The sequence below is a fragment of the Pelodiscus sinensis genome, chromosome 15 (assembly GCF_052426305.1).
Source record: "Pelodiscus sinensis isolate ZL-2025 chromosome 15, ASM5242630v1, whole genome shotgun sequence".
NCBI classification, from domain to species: domain Eukaryota; kingdom Metazoa; phylum Chordata; order Testudines; family Trionychidae; genus Pelodiscus; species Pelodiscus sinensis.
In genome coordinates, this window is record NC_143066.1 from 34045188 (window position 1) to 34060867 (window position 15680).

Sequence of the window (15680 nt, forward strand, 5' to 3'; positions counted from 1 at the left end):
GGCGCTGTTGCCTCCCGCTGTGGCGCTCAGCTGACTCCTGTGCCACTCAGCCGGGCCACGGCGTGGGAGCAAGCAGTGCAAGCAGCCGTTTGGGGTCCACGCTCCCCGTGCATCCCCGACGGAGACAGAGGAGAGCAGAGAAAGAGAGAGAGGAAGGAGGGGGACAAGATAAAGAAAGAGATGGAGAGAGAGGCAGAAGGCGGAGGAGAGCTGAGAGAGAGAGGAGGAGGCAGTAGGAGGAGGAGAAAGAGAGAAAGAGACATGGGGCGAGAGACTGGAGGCTCAGGAGAGAAGACCGACGTGGAGAAGAGACCTGAAAATCCCATCTTATGACGGGCTAATTGGCTAGTTTAAAAATAATAACTCCCAAATTACCAACAGGCAGTCCCCGGGTTACGTACAAGATAGGGACTGTAGGTTTGTTCTTAAGTTGAATCTGTATGTAAGTCGGAACTGGTTCCAGATTCAGCCGCTGCTGAAACTGAGCAGTGGCTGACTACAGGAAGCCGGAGGCAGAGTTGCCCTGCCCTGGGCTTCCTGGAATCAGCCGCTGATCAGTTTCAACAGCGGCTGAATTTGGACGCCTGGGACAGAGCAGCTGAGGCGTTGCCGGGTAGGTCCCCGCAGCGCTGCACCTCAGCGCTGCGGGGACCAACCCGGCAGCACCCCAGCTGCTCTGCCCCAGGTGTCCCCAAGTCAGCCGCTGCTGAAACTGTTCAGCGGCTGATTCCAGGAAGCCAGGGCAGAGCAACTCTGCCTCTGGCTTCCTGTAGTCAGCCGCTGCTCAGTTTCAGCAGCAGCTGACTTGGGGATGCCTGGGGCAGAGCAGCTGGGGTGCTGCCAGGTTGGTCCAGTAGCGCTGAGGAGCGGCGCTGCGGGACCAACCCGGCAGCGCCCCAGCTGCTCTACCCCTGGCATCGTTGGCGAGAAAAGCCTGGTCTGCTGGGGGGGGGGGGTGGACTAGCTGCGCCCTCCCCCCCAGCAGAGCAGGGATACGCGGGTGGCGGGACGCGCCGCGGTCCCACCCGCATCCTCCGGGGCTTTGCACCGCGTCTCCCTGGTCTGCTGGGGGGGCTCCCCCCAGCAGACCAGGGAGACGCGGAGCAAAGCTGCGGAGCATGCGGGCAGCGGGACAGCCCAGACGCGCCGTGGCTGTCCCGCTGCCGGCATGCTCCGAGGCTTTGCTCCCTGTCTCCCTGGTCTGCTGGGGGGGGGGCTCCCCCCACAGCAGACCAGGGAGACGCGGAGCAGCTTTTCTCAGCGTCCCGCTGCTCCCGTCCTCTGGGGCAAGAAAAGCCCCATTCATAACTGCGGATCCGACATAAGTCGGATCCGCGTAACTCGGGGACTGCCTGTATTTCAAAATAGCGTGTCCACACTACAGGGAAGCCTCAAAATTAGTCCAAGGCAGGCTCCCTTAATTACTAAGATGAGGTGGACGCATTACCTCAACTTAGAGCCCTAAGAAGCACTGGGGAGTAATTACTCTGAACAACTCTGGGGAGTAGTTATTTTGAAATAGCAGCAGTGGAGCATCCACACGACCGCTATTTCGAAATAAGCGTTATTCCCTGTGGACAGCAGGAGTTATTATTTCGAAATAACCAGCCCGTTATTTTGAAATAACTGGCTTGTTAGTGTGAACACGCAGCTTATTATTTCAGAATAAGGGTAGCTATTTTGAAATAACTCCCTAGTATAGACCAGGGCCCTAGGACCTACTGTCTATGGCTTTAACCCTTACCGGCAATTAAAGTTAACTGATTGGCTGGGATGTCCAGAAAAGGGTAGTACCATCTACACTACAGAGGTATTTTTCGGAAAAACGGCTGTTTTTCAAAAAAAACCTTCACTTGTGTCCACACTGCAATCACGTTCTTTCGGAAAAAAAATCGAAAGGACAGAGTAGTTTTTCCGACATTGGTAAACCTCTTTCTACGAGGAAGAAGCCTTTTTTTTGAAAGACCTCTTTTGGAAAAAGGTATGTATGGACAGGGAAGAGGGAGTTCTTTCAAAAGAAGAAGAAAGAGGAAAAAGCACAGGTGCCCTGGAGGCCACTCCATCCATAGTAATCACAGCTGAAATGCATTCATTATGGATGCTATCTGTCGAAAAAGCAGAGCGCTTTTTCAATGCGCTTTGGCAGTGTGGACACTCTCTTTGGCTATGTCTAGATTGCAGGCTTCTTTCAAAAGAGGCTCTTTCGAAAGCATCTTTCGAACGAGAAATCCGCTTTTTCGAAAGAGAGCACCCAGCGAGTCTGGATGCTCTCTTTGAAGACGGCCTCTTTACATTGAAAACGCCTTCTTTCGAAAGAGGAACTTTCGAAAAGGCGTTCTTCCTCGTAAATTGAGGTTTACCGCCATCGAAAGAAAAGCCGCGTTCTTTCGAAATAATTTCGAAATAACGCAGCTTGAGTCTGGACGCAGGGGAAGTTCTTTCGAAAAAGGCTACTTTTTTCGAAAGAACCCCTGAGTCTGGACACGGCCTTTCAGAAGAAGTTTTTTCAGAAGATCTCTTCCAGAAAAGCTTCTTCCAAAAGAAGGCTGCAGTCTAGATGTAGCTCCAGTAAGCTATGCTGATGTTCCCCTGGGAACATATGGGGCCAAACTGGTGTGCCATATTCCATGTTTGGGGGCTAGGCATCTAGGGATGAGTGCACCTTGCAAGTCATCTAAGAGAGAGGCACATACACAACAGAGTGTTCTATAAGCCAGTCTGTGTGTTACAGTGTATGGTTAATTACCAGGCCTGTCACGTTGAATAAAGCTCCTCTCCCAACTTGCCGCAGTCAGGGCAGGGGCTGGAGGCAGGTGCGAGTCCCAAGCCTCCCCAAGTCCAGACTTCTGCAGACCCACAGGGCGCTGAGTGCTGCTGCTTTTTCGCCGGAGAGGGAAACCATCCAAACCCAGCCAGGCAGAGGGTCCTGGGCTTCCAGTTGCCTTGGGCAAGAAAACGATTATTGAATCATTTGAATGTGTACAAATGTCTCCGTAATTTAGCAAAGTTCATTAAAATGCCAGCCTCACGCAGGGCATTGTGTTTAACCTTGGTGCTCTCTTAATTACCAGTCTCGTCTTTGCCTGGGGTGATGGGAGATGCAGCATCTGCTGCAGCTGCTTGGGTCGAGTGCCAGCCCGTTTCTGCTGCTTGATTTTTCCTATACCCACTCTGCTTCCCGTGCATTCGGTGGCAGGCCTGGCACATAGTGCCCTGGAATAGCATTAAGGCAGTCTGAGTGCTGATCCCCAGCTGGGACACTGATATATTGAAGGGCCGGGGGCATGTCACTTAGCCTCGCTGTGCCTCAGTTTCCCTGACTGTGGTGAGGCTCAGTTTATTAATATCTGTAAATTACTTTGATACCCTGAGTGGGAAGAAGCTAGAGATGTACGAGTTATGGTTGTAGTTAGTTCCTCCCCAGTTTCAATCTCAAATATACCTGCTCAGCGTCCTCACGCTTTGGGCTCAATCCCGCCAACAGCAGGGGGCTCCAAGAGACCTTGTTTGCATATAAACTCCTTCACTGCATAGGCTGGGGAAGGGTTTTCATGTAGATATCTCCCTCCATGGAGTGCCCACCTCCCTGCAAACTGTCCGCATGGGACCACCACTCCCCACCACCCGGGAGGGGCAATGTGAGCTCGCCTCAGACACTGGCTGGTCCTTTCCTGATCAGCCAACATGTGTGGCTGCAGAGCAACAGAAAGCTCACTGCTCTGGCACCCCATCTCTCTGGAAGCTGAGCCTATGAGCCCTGCGGTGCACCAAACCCTGCCATCTTTGGAAGCCTAAGGTAAGCCAGCACAGCCATGCAAGGGACCCGCCACCTCCCAGCCCCTTTACCCAGCCCCCAACGCCCAAGGGTTTTGGGTCGGTCTCTTAGCCCAGTGCCTGTTGCTGCACTTCCATGGGACAGGTTCACCCCAACCCTGTAATCACACAGCACCTAGGGTCTTCCAGGCAGGCTTCCAGCCCTCTCGCAATCCACCACGAATGTCCCGTTCAGCCTCCAGTTGCCCAGCGGCATCATCTTTCCAGTCAGTAAGGGGCCTGGCACATAGGCCTCTACCCAGGACTGGCCGCTGCTTGGTGCAGTCCCTCAACCAAGACAATGGGGATGGGGGACCTAGCCCGTCACTGCTACCCTGTATTGTTTATGCACCATTGTGCATCTCCCATAGTGAAACAAGCCTAAATGCTCCCCAGCCTGTCATTAAAGCCTTGCTCAGCTCATTGCAGCTCTCAGCTTGGTGGTGCGGTAGGGGCTTCTGCCAAGCAGGACGGCTGAAGCCCCTAAACCCAGCTTGCAGCAGTTGCATCCTGGCTCTCAAAACGGTGAAGACTGGTCGTAATGTGGCTTGGAAGGCCGGTAAGTTTGGTCACCCCTGGCCTGTGGCATCAAATGCCTCCAAGACCAGGACCATGGACAGGAAAGGCTGCTACTGGCGAGAACAAGTGCTCAAGGGGAGCTGCTCCCCAGCTGCTGAAATTGTATCAGCCATCTTCATTCCTGTCCAGAGAGGGGCTGGGACTGAAACACAGGCTGCCAACATGGAATCATAGAACACTAAAACTGGAAGGGGCCTCGAAAGGTCATCAGGTCCCGCCCTGCCCTCACGACTGGACCAAGCGCCAACTAGATCATCCCTGACAGGTGTCTGTCTAACCTGCTCTTAAATATCTCCAGTGATGGAGATTTCGCAATTTATTCCAGTGCTTAACCACTCTGACAGGCAGTTTTTCCTAATGTCCAGCTGTGTGTGTGCATGCGCACACATGCAGGTGTCTGTGCAGTAAAAGAAGAATGGAAGGTTTGCCTCAAACCCCCCTTTCCCCCCCCCCCGACATCTGGGTGGCAGGTGGTGAGCCTATTGGGAATGGTAAATGATTTCTGCTGAATTACTAAAGCAGGTGGGTCATTATCCCACCTGGGAGTGGCTACCTAAACAGCATAGTCCTAGGATGTAGGCTGAGCAAGGAGCAGCTTGGTGCAGGGAGGAGGACTGTGCCAAACTTGATATTATCTTATTAATAATCATAAATATTTGTTAGTGTCTTTGTTAATAAAACTGCCCAGCAGGAAGCAGCTGAGTTCTGACTCTACACCATGTCTGAACCTTATTAGAGTCAGTTGGGATCCTCTGCTCACAAGATAGCAATTTTCAAGTACCTAAAATGTGGTTAGAAGGAGGAGGGAGAAAAATGATTCTCTTTAACTGATGATAGAACAAGAAGCAACGGGCTTAAATTGCAGCAAAGCAGGTGTAGGTTGGACAGTAGGAAAAACTTCCTCCCTGTCAGGGTGGTTAAATACTGGAATAAATTGCCTAGGGAGGTTGTGGAATCTCCATCACTGGAGATATTTAAGAGCAGATTAGACAGACACCTGTCAGGGATGATCTAGAATGGTGCTTGGTCCTGACATGAGCACAGGGGACTAGACTAGATGATCTCTTCCAGTTCTAGTGTTCTATGAAGATGTTATGGGTATTTGGGAAGCTATACAGACAGGCTACGTCTAGACTAAATCCCTTTTTCGTAAAAGAGATGTAAATTAGACGTATCGCAATTGCTAATGAAGCGGGGATTTAAATCTCCCGTGCTTCATTAGCATAAAAATGGCTGCCGCTTTTTTTCAGCACAGAGCTTTGCTAGAGAAAAGCGCCAGTCTAGACGCTGATCTTTTGGAAAATAAAGCCTTTTCCGAAAGATCCGTTATCCCTTATTTCAAGAGGTATAAGGGATCTTTTGGAAAAGGGTTCATTTTCCGAAAGATCAGCGTCTAGACTGGTGCTTTTCCCTGGCAAAGCTCCGTGCCGAAAAAAAGCGGCAGCCATTTTTATGCTAATGAAGCGCGGGAGATTTAAATCCCTGCTTCACTAGCAATTGCGATACCTCTAATTTACATCCCTTTTACGAAAAAGGGATGTAGTCTAGACGTAGGCACAGAGTTTGGGGAGTTTTCCTTTTTTACACGGTGGTCTTTCCGGTGTGGTGTTTTTACAGATGTACATGCAGCAATTTGAATGGGTCAGGGGTATGGCTGATGGATAAGATAGTTTTCATTTAACAAGATGCCGGCTGAATGTCAAGTACTGGAGTGGATCTCAAAGGATCTGTGTTCTGTTCCTGACTGCCATTGTGGATCAAACCCACTCCCCTTCTCTGCATTTTAGTGCCCCCATCTGTAAAATGAGGATAATGAGACCGTTTATAAAGCGTTTTGAGATCATGGATCAAACGTGCTAGAGAAATGTGCAACACTGTGGCTGTATTTTGACCATGTGATGAGCTGGATTTTGACTCTTTTGGAAGCACGTGATAGAATCGGAAGGTGTTTATGCAAGTATTTTTGTAGGCTTTCACACAATGAAATCAACATTATAGTGTTCATTAAAACCAGCGTAGCACCTTTATCTACCAGTACCCAGCCTTCAAACAAAACGCACAGCACCAGGCACTTCATTCATATTAGAATTGGTTTTATTAATTAAATCTCCATAGCATTAAAATAAAACTTCCCAAAAAACAAGGATCATCTTTGTGTTTACATGTACGTCGTAAACCGGGCAAAAGAGGAAGACTTCTACAGAGGTCAAAGGTCAACCAATCATCCCTTTAAGAGAAATAAACATCCATTTTCTCAGGTACAGTCATAAACTTCTGTGCTGGTGGACACTGTGAACCAACAAAGTGGGAGGGTGTTAATGAAAGAGCGTAGAAAGGGAGGAAGGATGGAAACTAAGGGGGATTAAGTGTGGATGCAATTAAAATCTGAGTTCCATAATCATGGACCAGGGTGGGAAAGGGGCTTTCCTGGAGGATGCCCCCACCATAGGTCTGAAGATGTGAAGCAACCCCCTCTCTCTCCTTAAAATAATGAAACACAAAACCAAAACAATAATAATTTAAGGGTAAGGTGAGGGGTAATTTTATGGTACTCTGTGAACCATATTACAGCCGAACCCCTGAATGTCCTTCCAGGGCACGTATATCAGGAGGACCTGACTAGACACAGAGGGCTGACAGCTTCCCTGATGGTTCTAAGGACACTAGAAAACTCAGCTGCAAGAGGTGCCAGCGCTCGTAGAGCCATAGAAGAGGAGAAGGTGCGGAGCAGAGTTTGCAGTGCACAAAACATCCCTAGCGCCAAAGACGCACAACCACGGCCCTTTCCCCGAGGCTCTCCACCCTGCGAGGCTTGGTGACTCATTGCTCCGTTCCGAGGCCAGCAGGAGGAAGGGGACAGCTAGTGGGTGCAATCTGCGGGACGAAGAGATGTTCTCAAGGCCAGGTGGAAGGAGAGAGAAATGAAATGAAAAGCCACTGCTTGCTGGGCAATCTGGAAGCCTATGGAGCGACGGAGACTTGGGATGTGTGCCACAGAGACCATTCCCTTCCCCTCTCCCCTTCGTGGAGGAGTGACTCTATAGCCAATATACAGCAAGTTTAATGCCATGCTTTCTCTAATACAGCCAGTGACAAAAGGTGCCTCATGGCAGCCTTAGCCACAAGGCAACTGAAGTCAAACACTGAAAGAGTGTCCACTTTTCTAATCTTAAGACCTCCCTATCAACCTCCCCTCCCCCACCTTAAAAATTATAGTACCCAAGCAGTGGCATGTAGGACTAAGCTAGTCAGGACCCCGATAGACAGGACAGTTACAAAGTAGAAACATTTTTCTCTTTATAAACAGTTTGCTTAAAAATAAAACAGCCGTTGAGTGCTGCTCGTATGGTCTGATCCTGGAACCTCATCTTTGGTGTGGTTATTTCCCTCACTGCGCCACAACACGCTCTAGTGGTTGGCACACCAGGGAGCGAGGAGCTGCTGAGTTCACATCTCAGCTCTGACACTCATATCCCCCGTGGCCTTGTGCAAATTACTTACTCCTCCCTCCCCCCGCTTCAGTTTCTCTCCTCTGTAAAATGGGGGCTACTTGTCTACCCCACAGGCATGTTGTGAGAATTTATTAGTTGGTGTTTGTAAAGTGCTTGGAAGATGAAAGTGGATCTGAAAGTGCGAAACAGGCAAGGCAAATGCAGATATGCCCGTTAAGAAAAATACAAGGAGAAAACAGCTGTCTGTGCACAGACATTCATTTACCAGCATAACGAACTTGGCAGTTTATATTCTTCCCTTTCTAAAAGGAAAAGCTAAAAACTCGAAAGGGCATTGAGTCCACTTGGCGAAGTAGAGGACAACAATTTACAAGTGACACAGGACCAACATTCTGTCTTCCTCCATGATAACTGAGTGGTGACTATTTCACAGGTCTTCTCTTGCAAGGGACACTGGCAAGGCAAATTTGGCCCAACTTAAATTTTTACAAAACTTAAGACCAGTAGAAATATTTGCATTTTTTTAAAGTATTGAAACAGAGCCAGATGTTATTAACAAAGGAAAGATTCCCCTGCAGGACAGGAGACCCAAACCTTGCAGCCTTTTGCTGATTCGTAGAGATGTATCAGCAAAATGACTAAAAACTGACAAGAAACAAAGTGAAACTGACTTATCTGTTTTCTCTATCCAAGCTACATTAAATGTGAGCGTTGAGCAAAGAATTTAAAAGGTGAGAATTAAATTAGATGTTTAAAAACCTTCCCCCTTGACTAATCCACAGGGCTATTATTGATAGAGAAAAGGGACTTTTTCAAGGAAAAACAATATTGAAGTTTTTACCCTTACAGTGACCCATTAGCAACAAATGCAAGAAAAACCCTTAATTATGTCCCAGTTATACTGAAGTGCTTCTTAACATGGGATGAAGAAATTAAAGCAGCCAGATTTTTATTATCATTGTAAAGAACTCTAGTCACCTGATTTGCCTCTTAAATACACCAGTGCAAATTGAGAGTAACAGCACAGTTGTGCCAGGGTAAAACTAATGCAAAGAAATGGAGACTTAAGCTCTGGCTGTTTTTCTTGACTTTGGTTGTGCAGGCAGAAGGGGAGGAGAGCGAGAGGGAAAAAAAGAAAGACAGAGAGGTTCCACCTTAATGCAAGACGAAAAACCAAATTGACAGCAGAAGCTGAGAGAAGCTGATGAGGTGTTGCTATGGTTACCTCATGTGAGACATGCCTTGAACATCCCAGAGGTATCATACCCTAGGGTAGGTACAAAGAGTCTCACACAACAGGTTGTTCGGGCCTTCTCAGAAGGCATTGCAAATACATAAATAAATAGGGTTGGGGCCCAAAGGAAAGCTCTGGTTCGTGTTCTCCATGAAACATCTGCATCCAGTACTCAAGCAACATTCAACCTGTCTCCAGGCTGGACAAAGGGAGCCAGTCTCAAGGCAAGGAGAAATTCCTGGCCCTCCTGTTCTCCCCTCAAAAGGGCAATGTTACTATTTATATTATTATTTAGCTGAGGACACTTCTGTCAGAGAAATGCTGGTGGTCATATCGCACCGTTCCGCATGCCTGGTGGTTAGGCCAGATTCTTGTCTCAGTCACATACTGGTGCAACCACATGTGTCAGTGGAGTCACTCCAGATTCACACTGGTGTCACTGAGAGAAGTATCCGGCTTTCGCATGCACTCCATCCCCAGCTTCCCTTCCGGGAGGACCAGTGAGGAAATTCAGTCGTGGATTTCCTCATGGGATTCTTTCCACAAAGATTCCCCCCGTCCCTCCAGTTGACCTTGGTCTAGTTGGGGCATTTCCTGAGTGGCTTTGGCTGGTGCATTAATTCCAAGGGTCACAATATGGGCTCGAATGATCATTCCCACAGAAAGAGCGACTGGTTACGAAAATGGAGGTTAAAGCGAACGATCTCCTTGCTGGATTCTGCCATCCTGCCCTGCAGTTCATTGTAGACGCTGAGCTCTCTTGGGTCAGCCTGTTCGTTTTAAACACATGCCTCATCCACTTTCTCAGCCTTTGAGCAAACTGGGCGTGAGAAAAAGCAAGGCAAGATAAGCTGCAGTTTAACCCTTCCCGTCCCAGACCCTGGTGTAAACCCAGGACCATACCTTAGCACAGGAGTGGACAATAAAACTGCAGTGGTTCACCAGTTAGCCCCTGGTAGTCCTCTACTGCTATATTTACCTGCGCCTCCACAGGTACCGGTGATTGCCGATCCCCTTGGCTGGGAATGGCGATCTGTAGTCAGCTGAAGCTGTGATAGGTGCAGGAAAATACAGAGATATGGAGGCCCACTAGGGGATAACCCTGACAGACTGGACCGTCCAGCCTGCGGGCCTGTGTTTACCCACCTCTGCCATAGCAACATGTCCTTGGGAAGTCAGGACTATGGTAAGGTCTATTCCTGGGATCATGAGAGTGTCTTTCACTGGGCATAACCCTCATGTCCTGGAAGTAATATACAATATCAACTGTATTAGCGAGTAATGGTTACTTTGCCTGCCAGCCCTGCTACCAACAACAATATTGATCTGAACGCCAGCCTATCTGAATCTCACTGTGGATGGGAGCCAGAATCCACTGAAGACAACGGAAAGACTCCTGTCTCTGTGCCAGGCTTCTGGGGTCCTTTGTTCTACCTGCACCAAGAGAGGTGCATGAATAAATAGCACCAGGCATCTGAAGCTGGACTGTGATCGAGGCGGAAAGGTGCTTGGGTAAGGTGGTGATTAATAGAAAAGGGATAAAATGTCTCTGCCTAGTCAGCACTTAAGCAGCCAAACAAGCCTTGATTGTTACAAAGGTTTTTCTGGTGGTGTAATAAATAGACCCAAGCTTGCCCTGTAACATCCATTTATAATTTGATCAGCCATGTAATTAGATTCTTAACTCTCAAAACTTGCTGAGGGTTCACTGGATTGAACACAGATGCTTCCTACAAGCATATTTAACAAACCTCAGCATTTATAACAGCTAATTGGCATCTATTTACTTGCTGAGGTCATGGGGCCTGGCAAGTTGGATGTGGTGAAAGAAGCTCTTTTTGTCCACTCACTCCTGAGCGTCAGTTGGGGAACAGGTTGTTTCCTACAGAACAAGGAGCCCATCTTTTTTCAAAGGCTCAGTCTTATCCTTTCCCCCATGTTTTATAAGACATCTACCCTCCCAGGAATATCCGCTAACATCTGTACTGAGAAAACAAAAAAGAACCAGGAAAAAAAAAAAAAAAAAAAAAAAAAGGATTCAGCGAACGTAACGGATCACTTGCTGGAGGATTCTCTGCATGTTGGGGTCTTTAAAGCATCGTTTGAGGACTTCAGTATCTGAGATATAGCTGAGAGGATTATTGCAGGAGTGGGTGGGTGAGATTCTGTGGCCTGCATTGTGCAGGGGGTCAGAGTAGATGATCATAATGGTCCCTTCTTCCCTTAGGCTGTGTCTAGACTGGCAAGTTTTTCCGGAAAATCAGCCGCTTTTCTGGAAAAACTTGCAAGCTGTCTACACTGGCCGCTTGAGTTTCTGGAAAAGCACTGACGATCTACTGTAAAATCATCAGTGCTTTTCCAGAAAAACTATGCTGCTCCCATTCGGGCAAAAGTCTTTTTCCGAAAGACTTTTGCGCAAAAGGGCCAATACTGTTTTCCACAAAAAAGTCCCAATCGCGAAAATGGCGATCGGGGCTTTTTTGCGGAAAAGCGCGTCTAGATTGGCCACGGACGCTTTTCCGCAAAAAGTGCTTTTCCGGAAAAGCATCCTGCCAATCTAGACGCGCTTTTCCAAAAATGCTTTTAACGGAAAACTTTTCCGTTAAAAGCATTTCCAGAAAATCATGCCAGTGTAGATGTAGCCTTAAAGTCTATAAAGTCTATGAATAGCTGCAAAAGATATGCATGGACCTGTCAGTCCCACAACAACCTTTGAACCAAATGTACACACACGCGCACACACACACACATCTGCTGTGGAAATGTGCAACTGAACATGCAAATTGAGTGCCCCTCTCGTTAAACCAACTTCCCTATCTTCTAGGACTCCAAACCAGTGCCTAGATGTGCCGTGATCTAGCTTTTGCCTCTGCTCTCTCTACATTCATCTTTCAACTGGTGCATCCGCCTTGAAAAATGGAGCCTGTGTTTAACCCAGAAATGTAGAATTGAAGGGAAAGGCAAAGCATGTCCTGGCAACTCATTTGCTTCCACAGGTAAGTCACCTCCATACTTCGGAGACACCTGCTGCTCCAACCAGATGCAAGGAGATGTTTGGCTGCAAAAGCATAAGCTTTCCTGGTTCCCATGATCTTACGTATTTGGAGTTACATTTGGATCGTGCAAGTGACTTTGTTATTAATTAAGATTAAATAGCGAAGGACATGTTCAGAGATGGGCCTGAGGGCTCTTGGGAGTGGATGGTTTTGATTGGAGCCTGAAATCTTCTGTTTATCCATAGAACAGGTGCAGCATTGGCAAGAGTTCTGCAAGTGTCTCCCCTTGCGGGATGCAGCCATTTCCTTTACACACATTCTTTCACAGATTAGATCACCTAATCTGAGCCCCTAGCTATCCCAGGACACTACATTTCACCCAGTTACCCATGCACACAGCACATAGTCAATCTGTGGAACTCCTTGCCTGAGGAGGTTTTGAAGGCTAGGACTATAATAGGGTTTAAAAGAGAACTAGATACATTCATGGAGGTTAAGTCCATAAATGGCTGTTAGCCAGTATGAGTAAGGAATGGTGTCCCTAGCCTCTGTTTGTCAGAGGGTGGAGATGGATGGCAGGAGAGAGATCGCTTGGTCATTACCTGCTCGATTCACTCCCTCTGGGACACCTGGCATTGGCCACTGTTGGCAGACAGGGTACTAGGCTGGATGGTCCTTTGGTCTGACCCAGTGTGGCTGTTCTTATGTTCTTATGCACCGAGCCCATTGGCTACAGTTTCTCTTCCAGAAAGACAGTCAGTGTTGACATGAAGACATCCAGAGATGGGGATCCACAACTTCCCTTGGCATCTTTTTCCACTGGGTCTTCACTCTCACTGTTACAAATTTGTGTGGGCTTTCAAATCTGAATGTGTCTGGTTTCCACTGCCAGCCATTGGTTCTCCTGATACTTCTTTCCACTACATTAAAGATCCTTATAGGACCCAGAATTTTCTCCCTAGAAGGTTGGTTAAAGGCTGCCATCACGTCACCTTTCAATCTTCTTTTTAAATAAGCCAAACAATTTGAGTGCTTTGCATCTGTCACGGTAAGGCATTTCCCCCAGCCCTTAAATTTGTATTCTTGGTCTTTTTGCAGAGGTGATCAAAAGGTTGCTGATTGAAGCCAGCTGTTGGCCATGGTCTTTGTGATGCCAAGAATACTCTACTAAGAAACAGAACTGAAACCACCAAACAGCCGTCTAAGGATGTCGACCTCTAGTCTGCTTGGGAAAGACTCTAGATCAACTCAGCAACTACAAAGCCACCTGGCCCCCAAAAAACTCACGTGCAAGAATTAAGAGGAAAACAAGAATGGCTGATTCCGTATTTCTGTGTCTACCATGCAATAAATCTCTGCATGATTTACTTTCTGGCATATTTCCCTCCTGTTGCTAAAAGATCTTGGGAGCTGTCATGTGAGCTCAAGTCTATGCACTGTGTCATCTAACGTCCTTTTGTGGGAGCAGTGCACTTTGAAATTAGCTCCCACTGGAATTCAAGGCCATTTTGGACAAATGATCCCTCAGTGTTACCATGTGAGACAATGAGTATTGTTGCTTTGGAGAGACTTTTGGATAGTGCCATGGACTCTGCTGTCTTTACTGCTGGGCTAGTTTTGTCTTGGCTTGATACGGGTTTCCCAGTCTCCTCTCCGCTTCCTCATCTTTTCCTCTTACTACAAGACCTAGTCTATTGTAGGTTCTCTTGGGTGTGTTTCAGTAGCGTCCCTTTGCTGGCATTGTGCTTCCCTTCTGATTCTTCCTATGTGCCCTTCCCTGTGTCTGCTGAAAGCGAGGGAGAATTTTAACCTCCCAGCATGATGGAAAGAGGAGTTGAGTGAAACTCCTTTCCCTGATGTTTTGTAGGGCCCATTGCTGGTCTCACTTTATTTCTGCAAGGACATGACCTCATTGATATCAAATGAGTTGCTCCTGCCTTTCTAAGAAGCTTTAAAAGCCTAGATCCCCATACCCCGAAAATTATCTCATCCGCTTCCTGTCATCGAAGCTTGACAATGCTCCTTCCCACCCCAAATACAGCCACTTGGAATTTTGCTGGTTCAGTCAAGCCAGGAAGTAGACAGATCTGTGCAGCTCGGGTTGTGTTTCGTGAGCATAAGCAAGCTGACTTTAATCTCTCAGCTGCTCCCTTATGTACTGGATCCAGCACTTCTGAACACCAAGTTTCCAGTAAAAGATCAGTGCTTCAAACAATCCCTGGGCTTTCTGCTCCTACAGAGAGGATACAAGGAGGCTCCCCACAGACGGGCTAAGATTTCTTCCTTCTTTGCTCTTACTGACCTGATGCTCTTCGGGTAAATGCCCTATGAATCAGAATCACTTGCCCCGATCTGTGCTCAATGTCTGACCAAGTTTGCCACACATTCAAATTATGTGTGTGACCAATGATAAGGTAATAAAATATATTTAAAATATGATACAACCAATTTCTTATGATCTTTAAAATATACATCATGACTTAATATATTTTAAATAGATCAAAATTCATTTATTACATATTTAGATTACTTTCTCTATGTTATTTTATATCTTTTGGATACTTTTATATTTATATATATTTAAAAGAACATGAAAACAGACCCGTTATGTTGCATGAAATACACTTTACTTATCTATGTATATTGTTACATATATAGAGCTCTGTGCAGATACATTTGTATCCGTATCCACATCCATATCCACAAAACTGAGCTGTTGATACAGATACAAATTTTGGATAAAGCAGATATCCACAGATGTGTAGGGTTCTAGATAAAAAATTTGTATCCATCTCCGTATCTACAAAAATGAGCTGTGGATATCTGTATCTACGTACATGAATGTGGACGTAAAAGCAGATTTCCATGAGTTTGCAGGGCTCTACATATATATCTCAGATATACGTGCATGAAACACGTCACTAACAGTGCTGGCGGAAACGAGACAGGTACTTCTTTACCCATTGTCTGCAAAAACAATCCTTTGAGAATGGACTTTATCGGCACTTAATTTTGTTCTCCAGGAATCAAATGCTCTCTGGTAACTGACCTACCTGACTATACTGATTCCCCAGTGCCTGATACTTTGTCTACTTAGTGCTTGTCAACACGGTGCGGCAATACGCACTGGTGAGGTGTGAATTCTAAAGCACACCAATGTGTTGCACACTAAATGGCCTGAGTAGATTCTGTGGGTATGCCCTGAAAGTTTCCAAATGTGCATTAACACAGTATTGTTGAACCTGTGTTATCTTAGTGTCCTGGGGGGGGAACATTTGCTGTGTGCCAGCATCACATGTGTCAGTTAGGCTACGTCTAGGCTACATCCCTTTTTTGGAAAAGGGATGTAAATTAGACGTATCGCAATTGCTAATGATTTAAATCTCCCACGCTTCATTAGCATAAAAATGGCTGCCGCTTTTTTTCGGCACAGAGCTTTGTCGGAGAAAAGCGCCAGTCTAGACGTTGATCTTTCGAAAAATAAAGCCTTTTCTGAAAGATCCCTTATCCTTATTTCATAGAGGGATAAGCACTTGCGATACCTCTAATTTACATCCCTTTTACGAAAAAGGGATGTAGTCTAGATGTAGCCTTAGTGTGTAACAT